Source organism: Astatotilapia calliptera, chromosome 18 (assembly GCF_964374335.1).
Source record: "Astatotilapia calliptera chromosome 18, fAstCal68.1, whole genome shotgun sequence".
Classification (NCBI taxonomy): domain Eukaryota; kingdom Metazoa; phylum Chordata; class Actinopteri; order Cichliformes; family Cichlidae; genus Astatotilapia; species Astatotilapia calliptera.
The window spans coordinates 32,927,656-32,947,508 of record NC_137439.1 but is presented as its reverse complement, the minus strand read 5'-3'; the positions used below and the strand labels follow the sequence as shown (position 1 = coordinate 32,947,508).

General features: G+C 37.7%; 1 protein-coding gene across 1 annotated transcript in view; it reads left to right on the top strand.

The window, feature by feature from the left end:
- Positions 1-19,853, top strand: part of brinp2 (bone morphogenetic protein/retinoic acid inducible neural-specific 2) — a 298,504-nt gene that overhangs the window by 37,314 nt on the left and 241,337 nt on the right. The window lies entirely within an intron of this gene.

Below are 19,853 nucleotides of genomic sequence, written 5' to 3'. Positions count from 1 at the left end.
TCATTATTTAGAAGGAGAACAGTACTATTACAGACACAAATAGTATAATATAGAATCTAGTATAATACACATCTTCTGGTATGGAAATCAGAATTTTTAAGATTAATTTTTTAGTTCATTCATACATATCATATAGATGCAGACATTTGTATATGGAACATATGGAAATTCCTGAGTCATTTACTGACTAATTATGTTCAACAGTGATAGGCTTTCTGTCCTTGTCGAGAAATCACTGGATAATCATAACGCTAATTTCTTTGGCAAGAAAGATAACTGGTATTTTTTATGGAATTTTTAAGTAATTGACCCTTGACCCAACATAAAATCTAATTTATTTCTCCCAAAAGAAAATGAAAGATCTTTCAGGTCTTATTACGCTGTCATCTTTTCTCATAACCGCCCAGATAAAAATATGTAGATTCTGTGAATCCTCCCTGTCTTCCTGTCACCTTTTTCAGTCACCTTTGCACTTCTGACTGCTCTTTCTCAACCTCTTTCCATCCATCCCCTCTCATGGATCGTGTCTCACAGACACCGGGTCGTTTTTGACAGCATTGCATTCCACCAGCGGGACGTCAACTCGAACGTTCCCCCCGTCCGTCACTGCCTGCCGTGGCACCTATGCATTAAATATCAAGCTTTGTAGTGGGGAAGAGTCACAGAGCGCGTTCACTCGGCAGGACAGAAGAGAAGCTTTCCGCGTCTGATGATTAAGCTCAGTTCTCAGTCTGTGTAAGCCGGAGCAGTTGGTGAAGCAGGGAGAAGCAGTTATGGAGAAGCTTTTAATATTTCCCAGATGTAAAAGCACCATGGGAGCGTTTGAATATTGTATTAAAGCATGCTGACACACAGATATAGGCAACCTTCTGTACTTGCATGGACACGCACCCACAAACAAATGCTGTCGAATGCAGAAAAACACACGCCTGAGCACATTTTTACACACACACCCACAAAGTAATGAGATTAGTGCTCTGATGTTTTTGGAAAGTTGGAGGACTGAGAGAATACGAGGGGGGAAGGAACTGAGCTGGTGCAGCACTGATAACACATTTTCAGGCAGGAGGCCTCTTATGAACATGTCCATAAAAAAACTGTTAATTAGAAAAGAAAAAAGGTGAAAAAGGTGGAACTTCTTTTTCTGGAAATCTGGCCCCCTGGTGCATTCCCATGTTTGGGTGATGCTCACAGAGAGTCCACTAAAACTTAGCTTAGCTTGGTAAGTGATCTATGAAATTATGCTTTGATGTGTGCACATGGAGGCTCATGCAACAGGCAATTTAAATGTTGACACTGTTAAGGGGTTCCGAAAGAGACTCAGGCGCAGGCCAGGGTTTCCCTTTAAGCGAAGAACAGTGCGTTTATTCACAGTGGACACAATCACCAAGTGGCTATGTACAATGTGCAGGGGAAACGGGTCCGGGTCGCCAGGGTCCGTGGGAAACAGGGTTAGGGGAAAAGGTGCTCCACACTTTCTGTACAAAAGCTCCTCCTCAGTCACTCCTCTCAGAATCCGGTTCCAAAAACGATCTAAACACAAAAGGTCGGGTTAGCGGGATAATAACAAAGGGCTTTCAAGATACAGGTTGGCAGATACACAAGTTTGACTGACGCTGATAGTTCAACGATCCAGCGAAGACTAGTGCAGACTCGCCATCTAAGTAGTGCAGTAATCAGCTGGGATCAGCGGCCGGTGTGGTGATGAGCAGGTGTGTGGGCCAGCAGCGGGAGCCCGCAGTGAGCATCGCCGTGGCGAGAGAGAGAGAGAGAGAGTGAGAGAGAGAGGGCGAGAGAGCAAACAAACCACAAACATATTGCCCAATAGAGGATTGACCAGCAGGGCACAGGGACCATGACAGACACATGTGCAGATCCCTCCTGCTGCTGTGCTGTAACCCATAAATATCCCGCCAATTTTATCTCCTAAAAGTCTCCTTTTTCTTTGTTTTCCCAAACCTAAACAGGACTCCATGTTGAATATTTAATAGTTTGGTCTGGTCCCAGGGGTAATACCTAAGTAATACCTGGGGGAATTTTGACTGTCAAGCAGAGTGCGGGTTAAAAAAAGAAGCTTTAATTTATCACAGCAGGTGTACAGGTGTACTTTATACACCAGCAGATGTAGCATGGTATTAGATGCACTTTTACAAGTATAATAGCTGAAATGTTACTGCCACAGCTTAAAAACTAAGAAAAAATATATTCTCACAACTTTTGATAATTACGAGGTGGGTTAACAGAGAGACAACGGTGACACTTTTGCAGGGAGGATAGAAGCTGCTTTTGCTCTACTCTGGATGGATGCTGACAGCCCCACGCATTAGTGCATTAGTGTATCCCTGCTCACACTCAATCATTGTGACATACGTCATTCAGCCCTAATTAAAAAATGAGTTGTGATGTATGTGGCTACTCCATATTGTTAAAGCATCATAAATAACTGCTGAAAACTGATGGATTCATCACATGAGTAATGCTGTGGAGTGTCTAGACAAAATGCTTTTAGTATTTATTTCTTCATATAGTTTTCCCTTTGTTTTTATTGAGTTATTTTCCCCTACTTGGACAATCATGTAATATCTTTGATTGAAAAAAGTCGAGGCTTCAAATTAAAGAGCTGTAATTCCTAACTATTAATTTTTATCACATTGTAATAGCACATATACAAAAAATAGCCAAGGTACTACAACAACAGAAGTGCTGATTCAGTATCATAAATGATCATAGGATACAGAAGCCACTTTCCTCTCCGAGACACGGATGTATGGCAGGTGGGACGTGTTCAAGGAAGGAGGTTTGGCTAACAGCTTTGAGTTTGTTAACCGTCAGCCGAAGGAAACTCCTGGCAGGTTTTCTTCAACAAAACAGGAGTTTCTCTAAGACTTCTGCTCTCCTCCTGCTTTAACACTTTTAATTTCCGCATTGATAAATTTGCCATGAAAGCTCAGACTGGAGCAAATTATTGTAAAGAAGTTTACGTTTAGAAATGTGTATATTTGATATCAAATTCACATGCTATGATGATAAAAGAGTGGCCCAAAATGATTATATTGGCTTTTTTTCTTCTGATTTTTAAGATAAAAATTATGGTCATTTCCATGTGTCATGTGCACATATATTCCTCAGTCCATTTGCTTTAAATGGAGACTGCTTTTATTTAGCTTTTGACATGGATATCAACTTAAAGTGAACATTCAATTAAACATATTTATACAGCACCAAATCAAATCAAAAGTTGCTTCAAGGCGCTTTATATTGTAAGGGAGACCCTACATGCTGAGAGTTGACTGAACAGCTGATCAGCAAACTCAGAGTTGTGGATCTCAGAGTGAAGTCAAGTCAGAGTTTATTTTTAATCTCACAGTTCATGGAACATGCTTCCTGGAATAGACTCCTGGTAAAACAACAGCAGCAGCAGTCTTGGTGGATCTTCACAGACTCAGAGACCTGATTGAGAGTATTGATTTCTCACTTGGAATAGATCTGTCTTGGTGTCACAATCAGAACCCTGTAAGGAACAGATGATCCAGAAACAGACTGAATCCAGCTCTTCAATTTAATACGTTTAATAGACTTATTTTCCCAACAGGAAAAATGTGATTGATCGAAACATATACGCTGCATAATCCAAACATATATCGATAGCTGTTTGGAATTCGACGGATAAGAAGAAAATCGAACAAACAAACAAAAAAGAAAAACACAGCTTGATTTCAGTTATCTTTCTACCAGTGTGTCATGTTCACTTTTGAGACTGTCTGGTGAGATAGATCAAGCGCATGTCTGGCAGTTCAAAGAGTTCAAATTTGACACTTTAGTTTAACGTTTTATTCAGGTCGGTCACAGAAATGTTGCTCCAAAGAGATTTGCCATTCTTTGTCCTTGTCAGACACAGGTTGTGACTGGATCTGCAATCGCAATATGGTGAAAAGAGGGTATAATGCAGTCAACTACTGAGTTATTTTCTGTGTAATTTAGCAGCTCTGCTTTGGAAAACAACCTTGCCATAATTCCTGGTTATCTAAGATTTTCTTTTAATTGGAAACTAAAATGTTCTCACCTAGTATGAAATTGTATTAAGGCCTAAGTGGATTTTATTATCACAGAAAGCTCGGCAGTGATATTAAAATGTAATAGAAAAATCAGCTTACTGCTGTGGATTTGCTTTAAGCAATTAATGTAACACGATTTTCTTCCAAATCTTATGCATTTTCATATCAAGTAGTTATGTATAATGTATATAGTGTGAGCTTGTTACTCTTCACTAATGCTGTGATGGCAGCTAAAGCAAGATACTTTGCTCTGCTTATCAAAAAAAAACAAAAACAAAGAGACATAGAAAGTCAATAAACATTCAATAGCCTTAAGTATCCTATAAAGCCAGTAGAACTGGGATTACTGGGGACAGATGTAAGCAAAGGCCTGTTTTTCAGTCAGTCATATGACTGCACGAGATGTGAAAGTTGTTGCTTGTAGTGCCAAACCAACAGAGAATTGTCACTTACTGTAGCCGTGAAGTTTTCCTCATATTTTATCAGTTCTTTCTTTAGCCTGCAACACTGACATCATTAAGCTTTCTAGCAGCAGCAAGCAGCTAGTTTTTAGCTTTGCAGCCTACGGCACACTATCTGCAGGCAATCTTAGTGAAAATCAACCAAACTATTTTTAAGCGACAGATATTTTTCAGAGGCGTTTCTGGTGATCAAAAAAGGGGAAGAGATAAAAGAGGACTGCAGAATGGACAGAATTTGAAGCCTTAGAAAAATGCTAATGTTGGTAATCTCTCTGCTGGATCTCTGAATGAGTGTTTGGCAACATAATTTATATACATAAATAAAAAGAAATCCATTGTATTCAGAATCAGAATCAGAATCAGAATACTTTATTGATCCCTGGGGGAAATTATTTTTTGTTACAGTGCTCCATTTTAAACCAACATTAAGACAAGACAGACAATACGCTAACTAAGAATAGTACAATATATACATATATATACATACATACATACATAAGTCACTTATAAATAAATATTTGGAAAAGAAACATGTGTAGTTGTAGCAGCAAACAGTGTGTTAAGTGGATGCGTTGTACAGGGAGATGGCCACAGGCAGGAATGATTTCCTGTGTCGTTCAGTGGTGCTTTTCGGTAATCTCAGTCTCTCACTGAACGAGCTCCTGTGACTGACCAACATGTCATGGAGTGGGTGGGAGGTGTTATCCAACATTGTCTTTATCTTGGACAGCATCCGCCTCTCCGACACCACCTTGAGGGAGTCCAGCTCCATCCCCACAACATTGCTGGCCTTACGGATCAGTTTATTAAGTCTGTTGGCATTATTGGTATTATTGGTATTATTTAGAATGCAACCATAGTAGCATAATGAATGTAGCTTCAACTCAGTCTGAAGTATAAATGCATTTGTTTTGACATGGTTCCCGTTATCAGTGTGATATCTTCCTAGTTAGTATAATTTTTTAAAGCTAATTACAAACAAATCTCTTCATCCTTTGGTTTGAAAGACATTAAAGACACTTGCAAATAGCCATGAAGTTTATTTAGCTGTATTAATGGAGCTCAAACTCCTTCATTGCACTGTTGCATTTGTGTTCAACATATCCATCATCTCGTCATTGTTTTTCATGTCTCATTATACGTTCCTCCTTCTGTCCTTTTCTCCCATTCTGCCTCTTCATATATCACTGCTCTGCTTTCTCCACCAGCCTCTTCTCTTCTTATCTCCCTGCCCGCTCTCCCGTACAGCTTTACTGTGGCCCCAGGCCCTTTATTACTTTGTCGTTGTGCAGTGGACACTCCTTTCGACCTGGCGCCACTCTTGGATTAGTGTTATCTCCATCTCTGTCACTTGCTTATCTTTTTTCTAGACTCTTGAAATAAAGCCCAGCCAGATGTGTGATGTACTTAAGATTACTGGAGGCAGCAGGCAGGTATGGAAATCCTCCACCGATTAGATGTCCTTCTACAGGCTAAGGGAGATGTGCAGAGACTGCTGCCAAGCACCTTAGAGATATACTGATACACTTTTAAATCCTAAGTCTATGGATGGTAGGAGGAGGTTTTCTTTCTTTTCTCCTGTTTCTCTTACTTCTGTGCTAGCTTTCCTACAAATCATTTCAACATTTACAAAGAAAATTAGCATAAGTACTGATTTCCATGAAATCAGAATTTTATTGCCATCACTCATGTTTAAGGCCTTCAGTAAAGCACAAGGCAAGCGTGTAAATGGGGCACGAGGTAAAGCAAAAATATTCATTCATCTTCACATTTATCTTAGAGGTAGTGACATTTGGTTATTACAGTTTAATCATCCACGGATGCTTTCTTCTGTACAGTAATTATGAAAAACTTTGTATGATGGACCTGGTGGGATCTAAGCATGTATTAGAAATCGTTTTCAAATTATTTTTTGGTCTCTTACAAGTAGGGCTGCTCAATTAATCGAATTTTAATTTCGATTACGATCTGGGCTTTCAACGATCATTAAAAATGACTGAGCCGATTATTAGCCCCTCCCTCGTGCTTTACTCTTTGCTCCATGTGGCAAATCGAGCGCACCTCTCTGCATTTCGAACACGTGTCACAACAACTAAGAGCAGCGGTCTCCAACCTTTTTTGCCCCACGGACCGGTTTATGCCCGACAATATTTTCACGGACCGGCCTTTAAGGTGTCGCGGATAAATACAACAAAATAAAACTAGTACCAGTACCGAAAAAAAGAAAATTTATTCATAACACACGTGAAAAGACCCAGGAAAACCGAGTAAACGATAAAAATGCTGAAAACTATACATTTCACACCTGAGCCTCAACTCTCGCGGCCCGGTACCAAACGACTCACGGACCGGTACTGGTCCGAGGCCCGGGGGTTGGGGACCGCTGATTAAGAGGACCCGAGGGAAGCTCGGAAAGCTAAGCAGAAGTTATTTGGAGAGGAGAGTGACTGCCGTTGGTTGAAAAGACAGGTAAAAAAAAACTTCAGTGGTGTGGAAAGATTATGGGTCAGACGTGGCTCAAGTAGACACAGTGTGTAAACTTTGCTACAGTGTCGTAGCTGCACCACAGAGCAACACTGCAAAGTTCACTAAACATAGATGTTTACATTCTTCATTTATTTCTTATATTGCAAACATTTGCACTGTTGTCAGTATTTGCACACTATTTTATATTATTTTTTGACAATCTTTAAAGTCATTATTCAATACATTGTTATTGTTAAATAAATATCGTCAAATAATCGAGATCTCAATTTCAGTGAAAATAATCGTGATTATCATTTTTGCCATAATGGAGCAGCCCTACTTACAAGATTTACTTTACTCAGCAGATTTTTAGAGATGCCAGCTAAATTGAAAATGATATTTAAATTGGTTCAGGGTGAAATAAGTAAATCAATTTAGTCCTTAAAAAATAAGAAATTAAACCTTTTGATAATAAACCACATTAGTCCCTTATAGACATGGTGCTTTCACTTTAATAATGTAATTCAGTAATTTAATAAAAACGGGACTCCTAGTTTAGGCGATCTACTTTTTATAGAAAATTCCCACTAAATTGTGTTAAAATGCTTGTTTTGATTCTCACGTTGAACTTAGCCACGTGAAGCCTGTGCTATGTGTTGAGATCTGTACTGTGTTAGGTTTGGTTTGTTTAGTTCCTCTGTAAAACACTTTTGACTTATATTGACCCAACAATTGGAACTAATTTTAAAATGTAAGATTTTTTTCAAGATTGCGTAACACTGACAGTAGGAGAAGATTTTTGATGGGGATCTCTCTGATTTGGCTTATGCATATGGGCACTCATGACCAGACAAAGCCTTTGAATCAAACTGTGCTGGACCAAATGTCCTTGTCAAATAGTGCACGAGTGCAATGCAAACAAAATGAGCTTTTTGTTATGGGGAGTGAATAGTTTTACTTGCCTTCTATACCATTTCTTTACTATTTATCAGAGAAAAATGGTTATATTTCCGCGAATCTGACTTTTTGACACCAAGTGAATACTTTACAATACTTTGTATCTTTGAAACAAGGCTTTGATACTTTGTCAAATGTATGACCTCTAGTTCAGTTACACATTTTCTGAGATCTTGAGTTAAGAAAGACATTTTATATGTTAAAGACTCAACAGTCATAGGTCAAAGTAAGAGCTGAAATCTGTACTTTCTTCAATAGTTGCTTTGACCAGCATTTCAAAGAGGTTTCTAATGGTGCAAAACCAGCCGACTCTTGTGGTGTTTCATCTAGATAATGAAAAGTCAGTGCCCTTTGGCACCAGTGTGAAATCTAAATGCTTTTTCAGAACTAACTTTTTTGAACTTATTGACATTTTTCTGAATTTGGCCTCATGACATGAAGGAAAGTCACTGTTATACAAGCTCTCAACAGAGGTTAACAGACATGTTTGCAAAGCAGCTGTCACAGTGAATCACTTCCTGCTGTGAGCCTCACAAAATATACACAGCAGCAAAAAGATATCAGTTTCCCGAGGTCATTTAATGGAAACCCCAGCAAACAAAAAAGGATTCTTGAGAAGTGTTGATCCAATTTAAAGTACTTCAGTGTTTATTTCATGTATATATTTTCATCAAAGCTTTTAGTCACATTATCAATAGTTATCTTAATTTGACATGAAAGATTGTTCTATGTGGGCTTGCCACTAAAAGAAATCCGTCCTTATTCCGTTTTCGTTGGCATTCTCTTCAGATATAGAATAATGATGAGTGCAGCTTGGATGCTGTGCCTTTCACCTGTCACAAACAACAGATGGACAGTAGAGAAGAATTGATGTGACAAAAAGAATTAAAAAAAAGTACTGTATAAGCAGAAATGGCAAAAGTACAGACATTCTGTACTCCGGTAAAAGTTGAAGTATGATTCAGTAAGAAAGTAAAAAGTAGCTCTTTGGAGGATGTTTCTACCAGTGCAAAACTATATGAACCTTGTGCTATATTAATGCAATAATAAAATATTATCAGAAGGGGAACAAAAATTTTATTTTATTTTGTTCTAAATTTTAATTCTAATAAATAAATTCTGCTTGAATCACTTAAGGAGGACATGAGCAGCAAAAAAAGGGAAAATGTTAAAAAATAGCTCTATTTTCTGTTGCCTGCATTGTAGAGGGTGACTTTGCCTCTAAACAGGAAAAGGTGTACAGTCAGGTGAGATAAAGTGAGATTCAGCAGTTGGGGAAACCTAAAATCAGTTGTTGTGGCTCAGTATGGGGGAAAAGAATTACAACTCAGTGATCAGCTGCTCTTTGTGGATTTATACATCTGAATTCAACCAGATGTAAGCAGATTTTTCATCTACTGGCTGATTTATATTCTCTACGCTGACAGTACACCGTTTATATTAACTTTATACTAGATGGCCACTGTGTACAAGTCACACACTTCTTTACTCTGAATCCATCACAGCACGGCCAGCTAACCTGTTTATTTAGTATTTTTATGCCCTTTATCCTCCTAAGACCCGAACTCTTTCATGGCATGCATTTTTAATTTCTCTTTGCTATTTGGGCGGTTTGGGACCTGATTAATGTAAAAACAAAGAATTACCAGATTTTATTTTATTTTATTTTTTACCTGATTTTTGTTTCTGAGAGAAGTGAGATCCACATATGAGGATATTTGCTTTAAATTTCGATAGAACAGGCAGTATAATGTCCTCGTAAGTGGAAATCAGGCCCTTGTAGAGCAAAATTTTGTATTTTGGTCTAGCTAATAGCTAACTTCACTCAGAGATGGAGAAAGATATCCCAAAATGTGATGTCGACATATGTGGACGCCAGATCCTAGGAGGTTAAATAACACAGTCATTCTGTCTCAGTCTGTTTAGCAGCATGTTTTATAATAAAAAGACATAACATCACATTTACAAACAGTAGATATAAATCTGATTTAAAAAAATGAGCACTTACATGTAAGCTTTAAATTTCCAGTTAATCAAACACCACTAAGCAGTTCTTACCTTTAAATCTAACCTCTCTTCTTCCTCCTCTGTCCTGTCTTTCTTATCTTTCTCCATCTCTGAGTGAAGTTAGCTATTAGCAGCTGGACCTTTTAGCTAGCAACGCACTGTGAGGCAAACTGCACACAAACAGTTTGTATGTTTGCTGATGTTAGTTGAGCTGATAGAAATATTGCATTTAGAAGTACCTGGCACTTAAAAAAAGTCCCTCGCTTTCTGATAAATATTCTTTTGTAGCGCTAGCTAGATGCTAAAGTACCGCAATTCATGGACACCTGCAGACATTCCAGTGTTGTGCCACAGAAAATGGCACAATTGTGCCTGATGTCAGGAATTATAATGTTAAGGAAAGGTAGGACACAGTGTGCTGCCTACTGTTTTTGTGTATGTATCTGTGTATAAGTTGTATGCTTTTTTCTTTTTCTTTTTTTTTATTAGAAAGAAGTGCTTATCTGTGTTGACAATAGAAACAGCATTGTGTATTTTTGATGTCCTTTTGTGTGTCACCCTGTGACAAAGACCGTCTTCCATTTAGGGGGATTGATGATGCGAATTTATCTGCAGGACAAATGAGGTGGCAAGCAAAAATTAAGAATAAAAAAATTGAGTCAGAAATGAAAGACTTATCAAAGGCAGCTGATTTTTCAACTTGCTTTTTGACTTCACTCCAGGCTAACTTATGTATAAAACCAATGGCTGGCTATTATGTATTAATAAAGAGAGCTTATTGACAGTGACAGTGACACACCCACGCTGTTCTGTCTGCTTCAAATTATTTAACAGTAGACTGGCTGAGAACAGCTAAGCCAGAGTTACAGCAATCACTTTTAGTCCATGTTGCAAGCAGTCAGGGAGCCTGTTTCCTGTAGTCTGATGTCAGGAATTATCATGTTAAAGAAAGGCAGGACACAGTGTGCTGCGTGCTGTATTTACATGTGCCATTAAACGCAGTTTTTGTTTGTATTCACGTGCCCAAATGGAAAGGAATAAATGTTAGAGAGAAGCAGCCAAATGCATTTTCCTCATCATGGCAGGTAGTAGTCTGTGTTATTGTACTGTTATATTATTATCATATTATGGTAGGGTGTTTACCTTACAATATAAAGCGCCTCAAGGCCAGTGTTGTTGGGCTTTGGCGCTCTATGAAATCAGTTAAATGAACTGAACAGAATTTCTAGATTAATCATTATGTTGGTCAAAATAAAACAAACCCTTTGACAATCATAAAAGTCAACTAAGAAGCAAAGTTTCAATACATTTGCTAGTTCCAGTTTGTCAAGTATGAAAATATTTTGTTTCTTCATTATTTAAATGTTTGTCCAATGAACTGACTTTTTGGCCAGTACAAAGAAATTCTAGACCAGGGGGTCAAACTCCTTTTACATCGTGGGCCACATACATATTTTGGTGTCATTTGGGCCAAACCAGTCAGTTAAACAACACCTTAATATAAGACAAAAAAAGCACAATTTGCATGTTTCAGATTTTCTAGATTATGAAGAAATGCTGCTGTAGTAAATGAAAAATCTTCCAGCATGACTCTTTAAGCTTAAATTGTAAGAAGTAAATGTGTGCAAAAGACATAGTTTTGAAATTCTAGAAATCTATCATTTAATTACTCTGGTGCACTGTGAATAGTCATAGGGGAGGTCTTTATCATGAAAAGTTGTAAAACTTATTAAAAGTTAAAATTTTCCAAAGTCATCCAATGGAATTTTCACTTGGCTGATTCTGGCCCCCGGGCCTTATGTTTGACAACCCTATTCTAGACTAAATACATGTAAACTTAGTCGCTGGGAAATTATAATTGGCTAGTGCGTAATTGATGTATTGTCACTGATATTTTTCTGAAATATAAGCATTCCTGGCCCTGTATGATTAGTAGTTTTAACCGTATGTACTTGTACTGCCAGTATTCATTTGACCTGATAGCTAAATTGTCATGCACCAATTGATACAGTAGATTGTATGCACTCTAAAAAACACCCAGTTTTTTAATGTGTGCGAATTGTAAGCTTCTCAGTACAGATTAAGTAACATCTGGTGTTAATGTGAAGAACTTAATAATGTAAAAACCTGGAACGAACTAAATGAACTTAAAGTCATGGGGGTTTTTTGTTGTTGTGTTTTTTTTGCCTGTTTAGGGTTTCTTACCCAGTATATTCTGACATGTAACACTGGGCTAAATACTGAACATTTTTTACCAAAGAGGGAGGAAATGCTCTTTGACACTGTGCCAACAATGCCTCAGAATCAGTTTTGTCTAATTGAAACCAAATTTATCAACAAGGAGCAAGAGCCTATAAATTAGTCATAATAAATAAATACATTTGCAAACTAGATGCTTTTGGATCAGGATAGAATGTAAAGTTAATGTGATTATAGCAGGATTATCAGTGAAGCGGTTTGTACAAGCATAGCTCTTAAACTATATTAGCATACATGGCTGCATTAGAGTGGATAAAAGTCTTCCACTTCTGTTAATTAAAGTAAATCCCTTCTGCTATCTTAAAGCAACTGGGACAAGCATTTGTGAAAAATCTGCAGTCTGTAAGTTGAGTGTTCCTCTTCTCTAAAAAGAATCACAGCAGCACTTGCTATGTGACATTGTGCATGCACCCAGCTTTTTGTTTGGACCATCAAAACCGGAGCTTAACACATTTTCCATTGGTATACCAGACTATAGAGGGATGATTTTGGTTATATAATAACCAAATATAATATAATAAGCATTGTGTAGAGAAAATGACAGCAAAGAGGTTTTCACCTCCATAATATTCAGGTCATATTATACATGGTATATTTTAATGCACTTTGAGTGGGTGTTTATAGCATTTGGCAAATACAGTGTTATGTTTTTTGGGTGAGAATCTTTATGAATAGCATGCAGCAAAAGAAAGCCAAAGCACAGCAACGCCATGACAAATGCTGGTTGTAGATTGAATTTACCCTTTGCACTACATCAGAAATGTAAAGCTCATGTCATCACTTTATCCACAGGTGTCTGGCCACTCCTGCACTCCTGTAGATCATGTAAATTTATGGTTACGTGCATTGCCTCTCCTAAAGGTCCTCAGCACGATTTATGCACCCTGCTTTATGTTGCTGATGATAGGAAGAGAAAGCGCAAGACAAATAAGCCTGTGAAAAAAACGATGCAGTGAAAAAAAAGGGAAAGAGAGAGGGTGTGAATGAGGTGACAGGATAGTGTTTAAATATATTGGATATTATATCTGCCATTCACTCGTGCAAGCATTGTGTCTGTGCACATATGTCACACCAACGACCAAAAAAAGAAGCGTTTTACTTGGAATCTGACTCACTCTCTTGTCACCTGAGTTATAGTTTTTCAGTTGCAGCAGGGTGATATGTGGCTCTGTTTTTTCCCCCCGCAGTTTTCTCCTCTGGGTAACTACATGACTCATCGTCTCCCTGTCCTGCTTCACCTACAGGCACACATCTGCCTGGCTAGGATTAAGCAGAACGGAAGCACGATTAAATGGCTTTGGCAACTGTCTTCTCATACATCTTAATAGAATTCACAAGTCTCTCCCCTCTCTCCGTTTAGGGTGAAATTTAGCCCGAGTCTTGGATTTTTTTTTCTTTTTGCCTTTCATTTATCTGAAGTGAGGGGCCTCTTTGAGTCGACAACTGGCTTACTGTGCTTATGGGCAGGGCAGATTACTCAATTAAATGAAGACATGGAGGAAAAAGGGCTCAGTTTATGCTCATCCTTAAGCCTCTATTCTGTTGTTCTAAAGAAGGCGCTGAGGGAAATCAAATGACCAGATAGTGGGCAAAAGTGAAGAAGACAAATGCTACATATGGACATGCTTGAACACACTCTCAGTAATGCCACAAATTGGAAGAAAATAACTTTTTTTCCAATTTGGCTGACAGTGGTTCACAAAGACCACAACAGTACAAGAGCAGTGGAAAGGAAGTTCTGTGTTTACTCTAATTTTGTCGTATTCTGCATATAGGAAGTATGGTGCAGTAAGTATATAAAGCTCTATAAAGTTCCTGCAGAAGAGCTGGAGGAGGTGGAGGGACGTCCGGCTGTTTCAGTTTAGACTGCTGCCTCCTCAAATGGGACCTGGATAAGTTGCAAAACATGGATGGATTGATGGATGCTGTAGTTATCTGACAGGTGTTTATGTACCAATAAAGAAAAGCCGTGCAAATTTTACAAAAAGAAAATAGAAAAACGTGAAGTGTAGTAGTGCCAGCTAGCCAATTCTGGTGAAGACTGTAACTATATTTTTGAGAACATCATTATCATGGCCAAAAAGCAATTACAAAGAACATACTGCACCTGTTTTTTTTCTTCAGTTTATGGTTTGGGAGAAACCAGTCATGAGATGTCATAGTTTATCCTATTACATAGAAACATTGTAAGTATAGCACTGAAAGAATTCTCATTTGAAATAATATAAGCAACGATGGTGCAAGAAAGAGGACTTTCAGGGTGAAAGAGCTTTCAGGACTTTATTTTACAATGTTAATGATTGTGTATTAGTACTATGCCACTCCTATATTTAAAATATCATTCTTCAGAGGTTTAAGAACAACATGGTCTGTTTCTTTGAGCTTATTGATTAAAAATGCAACATTATAATCAGGCTGAACTTACCTTTAAAGCATTAGTGCTCAGTATAGATTATGTAGACATTTTGAATCTCAATAAGTGGAAAACAAATCAATTTAATACCAAATTTCCACATGCAGGAAATAAAGAAAAACCCAAGAAGCTTGGTAATAATAGAAGAGATAATTAAAGACCTCTTTGTCTGCAGCTGGCAGAATAAAGCGGCATTGTTGCGGCAAAGATCCTTAACTACTCACATGTCTGCATCAGACTTGTGTAAAGGTCAGGCCATTGTGTGAAATTAGCAAAGACAGAAAGGTCATTGAGATTGTTCGTGGCTAATAGATAAGACCCGAGGCCTTAATGGGTTCATGTTTTCCCTTTTTATCAGGGGAGGATAATGCACAAGAGCTGGACCTTTTGTTTCCTATGGACTTCCACAGACACACACAAAGAGGAACACACATTCCCATATTCACAGGCACATGTGGGCGCACAAAAAGTGCGTAAAACCAGGGTGAGAAGGTTCCGAGTCTGAGGTTCAGAAAGTTAATGAACAAGAGATGAAATATAAATCATTTTACAACAATTTGAACCTCAGCTTTTACTGCTGTGGGTGTGTCTGTTTTTGTGTATGTCTGAATGCAATTTCAGGGTTTTATACAGAGATAGAATTGTTGTGACTTCCTTTTTAAGCAGTCTGGGTACTTGCCAGATTAATAAATCATTTCTTTACAAAGAGACACAAAGCAAAGGCAGATTCATTTTAAAATCAAGGCTGAAAATCAAAGGGATTGGTGGACTCTATCAGGATGCATAGACTTCTCATTGACCTGTAAGAGAAAACAATACCAGCTTTGAGTTAGTTTTGTCAACTTGCCTTTTGTTAAGCATTCACAGCAATTGCTGTTTTGTATTCCGCTCATATTTCTTTGGGACATTCTGTCCTCTCGTTAAGTCTGCCTGCGGTTATTTTATCTACTGAATGAAAGCTCTTCTTAAGACTGATTGGAAAAGTGGAAAAATAGGATTATTTTTCTATAATATTTCTCTTTTTGGTTGATGCCCTGCAGTAGCAAAAAGACATTTTGGCTTTTTGAAATTGAGTTAATAATCAGTGGCATTTGAGCTACTGAGCCAGAAATATGAGAGAAGTTGAAAGATGTAAAGTATAATACTTGTAAGAACAAAATCTATCAAACAGACACTCACCTTTAGTGTATATGTTTTATTTGAAGTTGAGCTTTACTTAAGTAGGTAATATATAAATTGTAAGGTCTAAATGCAATAGGGTCTTCAGTAATGAATTGCAGTGTTAAAGGTTCTAAATGAACAGTATGAAGGACAGTTGTTGATCTCCAAATACCTACAAATTCAGACCACACCTGTAGTAAGATAGGACAGAAGCTGACAAATGAGAGAATTAATGTGAACCGCTGATCTCAACAGTGAGTCCTTTGTTCTGTTTTGCTTGACTTGGACTTTAAGGGCAAGATCCTTTCAAATCAATCTCAGTTGTTCTGAGTGATCACCTTTTCTTAACTTATAGTGACAAATTTTAGTTCTGACAGATTTATGTTTCAGATTCCAGAGAAACTACATGTGAAAGTTCTTTAAGAACCTTAACTTCACTTACTAATAGCAAAAGAAATAGAACAAACAGTTGCAAATATGTTTCTACCGTGACGTCATGCACATACTGGTTTTCCATTATATTGGATGCGAAACAGATACCAGCCATGAGGGAAAAAGGTGACTCCTGACTGGTTGGCAAGTGGTTGCTGCTGTTGCCGGTTGAAATCTGTCATAAAGAGGGTGTTGTGACTTCCTTATTATTGTTTTGGGTACTAGCAGATTGCCCCAGTCACCTGTACTTTGCATGGAAGACATTGTCTTGTATCCAAAGAATCTGAACTACTAACTAAATAACTAACAAACTCATAACTACTTAACTGGAAATTGAGAATATTTGCTCCCTAACTAGATCACCCCTTTGATGCTGGCTTCTTGTAACACACAGTATATTCAGACAGCAAGGGAAGAAACTCTTAAGTCACTTTTCTGACTAGACAAGTTGAAGAATGGAAAGATTTAACTAGTACAGGGAACTGAACACTGGCATAGAGTTCCTGCAAGGGACTGTCTCCCTTAGAACGTCACACCCCTACTTAGTCCTAAGCAGTCATAAGAAGCTGCTGCCAGACTCTGTGTATCTCTAGAGTAAAGACAAAGAGTGGTGGAGATTTGTCACTAGAACACATTTATGGCCCTGTGGGAGAGTCACTGTGTGGGTAATTGTGTTTTAGCTGAAGTAGCAGCTATACTAGAAAGGTTTATAGCTGTAGCCCTGCTGCTAACTACGGTTAAAGTTGCTAAATCTTCTAACACTGTTAATGCTACATTTTGATTGTTGTTAGTTGGGTTTGTAATGCAATGAGCATTACTGAGCCCAACAAACAAGAATGAAAATGTAACATGTGACTAATGTTACCAAGCAGCTAAAGAATGTGTAAAAACTGGGTATTTAGTAAGCTAGTGTTGTACTATTTACAGTTAAGAAGACCACACATAGAACTTATGGAACTTATAGGAAGGTTTTCCTTACTGGCATTAATGCTAATAACATTTTCAACATCTACTCTTATAAAAAATAAATAAATAATGAATTTAAAAGAAAATGTCTACAGTTATTCATCACATTGTTGAAGAAAAATAATACATCAAAGTTGAGAATGCAGTATAATACAGAAATGGATAATTTGGCTTCAGACAGTGTTTTTGAGAAGTTGAAAGTTTTATTTATAGCCTTAACTTTGCACTAAAAGTGATTCAAACAGCCGGAGATCATTAATGCTTCTGTACCTTGTTTTACAGAGGAAATAAATTCATGATGGAAGAAAATTGGCTGTTATGTGCAGTCAGTGGTGTTGACAAAAACAAATGTGCATCTTATTTTAGGGATGTTTTGTTGGTTTAATGGTTAAATTAACATGTGCTCCATGTTTAATGTCACTTATATAATAGTTGAGATTATATAGCATAAGCAGTGCTATAAGAACAATTAGAGGTCACCACAGGAGACAAAAGCAAAGAAAGAAATCTATAATGATTTTTTTCATGTACTTCTTTAAAAGGCAGCATGAACATACTTCATACATTACCTTTCTAACTACCACAATATACATTTCCTTAGTTGTATTTGGAAATTTGAATTTTTTGGCTAAACAGCACGATTTGTTTCTCCTCTTACCTTTTGTCATTACAAAAAACATTAGAGGTTAAAGGTGCCCACTATGCCATCTGTTTTTTGTTGTTGTTATTGTTGTTGCTCTAAATCCATGATCCTGTTTAAAATATGCACACAACAAAGACATAAATACTCACTGGCAACCGAGCCGTCTTCGCCTTCTCCAGCTGACACAAACCTCTCATCTCACAAACAGCCCGTTAAACCTAAAAAAGCCTGTATTGAAACTGTAAGCAGTAGAAAGTACAGATATTTGTTGGGGAGTAAAAGTAAAAAGTTCTCAGAAAAATAAATACTCAAGTAAAGTACAGATACTTGTACTTAAGCACAGTAAAGAAGCATTTGTACTTTGTTGTTCCCACCTCTGGTAAACAGACTGACACCCTTTATAAGGAATGTTATAAGGTCAGCAGTTTCTGTTTCAACAACTCTGAAGTATCAAACAACTTTAATTATCATAAATGTTTAACTGGCAAACACTCATTTTAATGTTAGCCATGTAACTATTAGCAGTTACCCACATTAGCTATAATATCTTTCTCCTCAGTCCTTGTTTGAAGCTGAGAAAAATCTTTGCAGGAACAGCAGAAATGATGAAAGCCTACATACTATTCGATGAGAAACAAAAATATGGTAACAGAAGTTGTGAAAAGCACATGCAATAAGGAGCTTAAGCTAAATGCATTTGAACAGACCATTATTGTTGTCATCTTTAATTTAAAATACATTTTTGAACAAAGAGGATATTTTTGGATCAACGAGGTAATGTACCAGTAATGTAAGACTTATGAGGGCTTTTTATTTAGTTTATATCGTTTAACATAAGAAAAAAATGTAGGCCAGTATGTGATGGTTAGTACTATGGAAATCTAAAATTCAAGTGCTTGGTATGGTTCCTTGCTCCATGTCACCACTGTTCCAGCTTTAGTGTTTTATAATGGAAGCATTAGCAGCTGAGCAGCTCCTCGGGGTGCCTTTGCCCTCTGCTTTTCACAGAAGATTCACAGCAGGATGGCTGCAGAAACTTCCTGGAAAATAAAAGCAAAGTACTTAGTCCATAGGGAATTATGTAATGGCTGGGTTAAAATACAGACAGAGAAACACAGACAGAGAGACATGCACACTTGTCAACTTTGATTTAAGTAGATCAACACGGCGTTCCATCAAGCAAAGACATAAACACAGATATTAATGTTTTATTTGGCTTTTGATTATTGAATGTTCTGCCAGGAATATTCGGAGAATATACGTATGTATGCACGTTTGTGGGGGGATTGATTTGTCCTTTTAGTCTTAGGAGAATTTTTTGTTTCTAAAGGTGGAGTCAGATGTCCAATGTGGAACTGCTTGTTTGACTTGGCAGTGATTTTACACTGGAAATAAGGAGCACACTAGCTTGCGACCCCTGAGGTTAGGTATGTGTCCTGATGGAATCAAACTGGTTGTTTTTAACATGTAAAGCAAATGTGTTAACTGCTACACTTCATCACTTAGCCTCATCTAGCATGTAAAGGCCAAATTTGGAATTACTGTCAGCACTTTTCTAGCAATAAAGCTTAAAAAACTACTACTTGCATCATGCAACACTGGGAAAATGGAGTATTTAGGATCTGAGGAATATATTTCCCCTTTGAGTAATTAGAGACTCCCCCACCTAATTAGTGAGATCCATGTTGATTAACTTTTTAATCGTCATCACCAATAACCTGTGCCAATCTGATGGTAGCCCAGTTGTTACACAATGGATCTTTAAGGCTTCTGTGCTTGACCATAACCCTAATGCTAAAACTACTGCTCCAGCAGCTCCAATTTGTGAATCACTGGTACCACCTACCTTTAATAAAGGGCCATGGTGCTCAGTCCAGGCACCTTAAATAAATATTGTGAACATATGCAAACACACACCTACCCTTCATCAAGCACCAGCAATGCATCACTTTCTGCATACACACATCAGTGCACTGGAAGGTGCTCTTCAGCTCTTTCAGCGTCCTTAATTAAACCAACCATCGCTCGTCCAA